Raw genomic sequence first — 4,603 nt, forward strand, 5'->3', positions numbered from 1 at the left:
TTGATATAATTCAAAAAAATAAGTGGCAAATTCAAGGCAATAAAATAAGAAAAAACTGTCAAATTTCTAGGATTAAACAAAAGGATTCGCAAATAAAAGTGCTAATGCCACGACCAGCCCATAAATTGTTAAAGCTTCCATAAAAGCCAGACTAAGCAACAAAGTACCTCGTATTTTACCCTCTGCCTCTGGTTGTCTCGCGATACCCTCTACGGCTTGTCCCGCAGCAGTACCTTGACCAACTCCGGGTCCAATAGAAGCAAGCCCTACGGCCAATCCAGCAGCAATAACGGAAGCGGCAGAAATCAGTGGATTCATGGTAAGCTCCTCGCACCAAAATAAAGAAATGGTTAATGATACAATCAACCAATGAATTATTACTTACCTAAGATATATCCAATTGAAGTAACTAAGAACTTTGAATTGAAGTAATGATATTATTGAATCATCAGAACGACTTCTATATCTCGTTTTTAGTTCCCACCCATGGAGTCTTTATCAATCCCTACGGCTCTAGTCCTTCCATTTCGTCTGTGATGAATGAATAAACAGATGAAATGGGAGGACTTTTCTATTGGGATTCTCATCTAAATTCACAGTGGGATCGTAAAGGAAATAAGATCTATGAATAGTTCATAATATAACTAGTCAATATATAATATCACATATACATATGTTTCTTACATAGCGTAAACCAACTATTCCCATCTTATATACATTACATCCGGATTCGAGAATCCCCCTTTGAAACATACACAAGAGTTGGCTTATAGCCATTATATATGCCTAATTCGACCTCCTAACCTATTTTTTTCTCATCTGTAAATTATTCTTTGCCTTTTCTTTATCATTATCCCGCATGAATCCAAATAGACGGATTCATTAGCCTAAATCATTACATATCAATACAATATCAGAATTTGATTGATCTAATTGCATGCAATTAATTAGAATTTCTTTCAATCGTTGAATTAACTCAAATGAAATGGCAATCGTTCTATAGAATATAGAACATCGTTTTTTTGTTTAATCGCACATCGGAACCAAATAGCATAACAATTTTTATTCAAAGCAGGAATCGTAATATCGTAATTGAATGAACAAATCGAAATAGAATATTCATTGGGGGTATGACATAAATGGGCCGGGAATCTTAGGAAAAAGATCTTTTAGATCTCTTTTTTTTACAATTCCTGAATATCAATCATATCGGAATCTTTTTTGCTACTACTCTAGATTGTATCTACCATATTTGTATATATTATGTTCCCAAAATAGCTTATGCTTATCTTGAGTCGCCCATACATTTAGGCTAAAAAAAGACTAAGACTCTTTTGAAAGCTAGTCAATGATGACCCTCCATGGATTCACCTATATAAGCCGCGGCTAAAGTTGCAAAAATAAGAGCTTGAATACCACTTGTAAATAATCCAAGGAACATGACAGGTATAGGAACCACTGAAGGTACTAAAGAAACAAGAACAACAACTACTAATTCATCAGCCAATATATTCCCGAAAAGTCGAAAACTAAGTGATAAGGGTTTTGTGAAATCTTCTAGGATGTTAATTGGTAAAAGTATTGGAGTTGGTTGAATGTATTTACCGAAATAACCCAATCCTTTTTTGGTAAGACCCGCATAGAAATATGCCACGGACGTAGGTAAAGCTAAAGCAACAGTAGTATTTATATCATTTGTGGGTGCGGCTAACTCCCCGTGAGGTAACTGTATGATTTTCCGAGGTAAAAGAGCCCCTGACCAGTTAGAAACAAAAATAAATAGGAACATAGTTCCAATAAAGGGAACCCAAGGACCATATTCTTCTCCAATCTGGGTTTTGCTCAAGTCTCGAATGAATTCAAGGACATATTCGAAGAAATTCTGACTGTCGGTCGGAATGGTTTGTGGATTCCGAACAGCTATAGTCGCTGAACCTAATAAGATGGCAATTACGACCCACGAAGTAATAAGTACTTGGGCATGGACTTGGAAACCGCCTATTTGCCAATAGAAATGTTGGCCTACTTCCACGCTGGATATATCGTATAAGCCTTTTAGCGTGTTGATGGAACATGGTAGAACATTCATATTGCCCTCTGACAGAAATAGAACTTAAAAAGGAATTATTTTGATTCCACTATCTCTTTCTCAACTCGTCTACTTGAATCATATATTTCAGTTCGGATACCAAGTAATCACATAATATCCCCAGTTATTTTTATCTCTTTTTTGATATTCAGAAATAGTAACCGATTCAATATCAATAAATCTATGGAGTTCCCGAAGTAATTGACTTATCTTATTATTAATCAACGATTTGTTATATAGCTAGAACGGCCCTCACAAATTGCGAATACTAATTTGTTAAGAATTAATCGGATTGAAGCTATAGCATCATCATTGGCTGGAATCGAAATATCTGCGAGATCCGGGTCACAATTTGTATCAATTAAACAAATCGTTGGAATTCCCAAAGTTACACATTCTCGAAGAGCCGTATATTCTTCTTGCTGATCAACGATGATTACAATATCAGGCAACCCCGTCATATATTTGATCCCACCCAGATATGTTTGCAAGTGATATAATTGTCTCTTCAACATTGCTGCATCTCGTTTCGGAAGGTGGTTGAGTCTTCCCGTCTTTTGTTCCGCTCTCAAATCCCTGAACTTATGAAGTCTCGTTTCTGTAGTGGACCAATTCGTTGACATACCACCGAGCCATTTTTTATTAACATAATGACACCGAGCCCTTATTGCAGCCGATGCTACTGAATCAACTGCTTTATTTTTGGTACCAACTATTAAGAATTGTTTTCCCCTACTTGCTGCATCAAAAACTAAATCACAAGCTTCTGATAAAAAACGAGCAGTTCTAGTAAGATTTGTAATATGAATACCTTTACGCTTTGCAGAGATGTAAGGTGCCATTCTAGGATTCCATTTCCTAGTACCATGACCAAAATGAACTCCTGCTTCCATCATCTCTTCCAAATTTATGTTCCAATATCTTCTTGTCATTTCTCCCCACGCTTCCTCTTTTTTTTTTTTTAAGAGATGCGGTACCCTAAATCCTAAATAAATAATTGTTCCGATGGAACCTTCTACCGTAGATTGACTGTTGATACACGCGCCAAGCCATTAATTTCTTTCTATTAACTATATATCTTTATTACCAAATCAAATGACCGGACCAGGTAGTTAAAGTTAAGTTAAAAGGATGAATCCCCTCTTAGGAATCATTAAATCCCGTAAATGATTGTTCTGATGGATCATGGAAATTCTTTGGGATGCAAGAATCAAATAATTCTCTGTGTTGGAACAAAATATCTCTAAATTCTCCCCTGAATAGATTCTTCTTTTTTATTTCCAAAGGAATGTTGCTGTGTTGCCTTGAACGGTACACTAATCCTTTGAATCCGGTACCAACAGGTATCATCCCCCCCAGAACAACGTTCTCTTTCAGACCTTTCAACCAATCGATACGACCTCGTAGAGCGGCTTTTGCTAAAACTCGAGCAGTTTCTTGAAAACTCGCTTCGGATATGAAACTTTGAGTATTCAGAGACGCCCTCGTTATTCCCAATAAGACGGCTCGATAACAGATCGCTTCTTCCAAAGCGCGCCCCGTTCGTTCCGCTCGCAACAATCCAATTAGTTCTCCGGGCAAAAAAACATTAGACATTCCATCTTCTGAAACCAACACTTTTGATGTTATTTGACGCACAATAATTTCTATATGTCTATTATGAATTTGCACCCCCTGGGATCGATAAACCTTTTGAATCTTATTAACCAACGAGATACGACTTTGTGCTATGGTTAACTCAGCGCCAATCAAAAATCCCCAAGGAATTCCAAGAATTCTTGTTATACGCCCGTTCCAACCTTCAACCCTCTTTTCTAGGTTCATTGATATTGAATCAATCGAGCGCACTTCTAACACTTGTTCCACTTTTGGAAGACCTTGCGTTATATCACCCGATCTCGATTTTTCATATATAAATGTAACTAATGTATCTCCTTCGTAAAGGGTTTCACCATAATGTCCATGAACAGTTGCTCCCGGAGTAGCCAAATAGGGTTTAGCTGATCTTATTACTAAAGAGTCAACACGAACAATTAGAACCTGACCCGATTTGAGGTGTGGTCCATATTTGGATATACATACATTTTCACAAATAAACTGCCCAAGACTAATTATTGTCGATGTCGATTCACAATAATCGTGATGGAGAAAATGCCAATTCAAATTGAATGGATTCAAAATCATGTTATTGCCTGTATCGGGATTATAAATTCTCCCATTTTCATCCATTAAATAAGATTTAAGTACTTGGAAAGTCTGTTTTAAATTGTCAAGTAGCAAATATTTATTTACCAAGATCTGATTCTGAGTATTCAATAAGAATGACTTAAGTGAAGTTCCCGCTATTTCGTCATACCGGACAAAATGTAATGTAATCCGGGGGGGTCAGGATTTATATTGATCCCTAATGAATGTATCAAGATCGGTACCAATCCCGAATCCGTTTTATCCCAAGGGCAGGGATTCAAGCATCAACAATCGATTTCCCCAACATCAAGGAACTATTCGTACGTT

The sequence above is a fragment of the Eschscholzia californica genome, unplaced genomic scaffold, assembly GCF_041429995.1.
Source record: "Eschscholzia californica isolate CP2 unplaced genomic scaffold, dmEscCali1.0.p SCAF_299, whole genome shotgun sequence".
In the NCBI taxonomy this organism is placed as follows: Eukaryota; Viridiplantae; Streptophyta; class Magnoliopsida; order Ranunculales; family Papaveraceae; genus Eschscholzia; species Eschscholzia californica.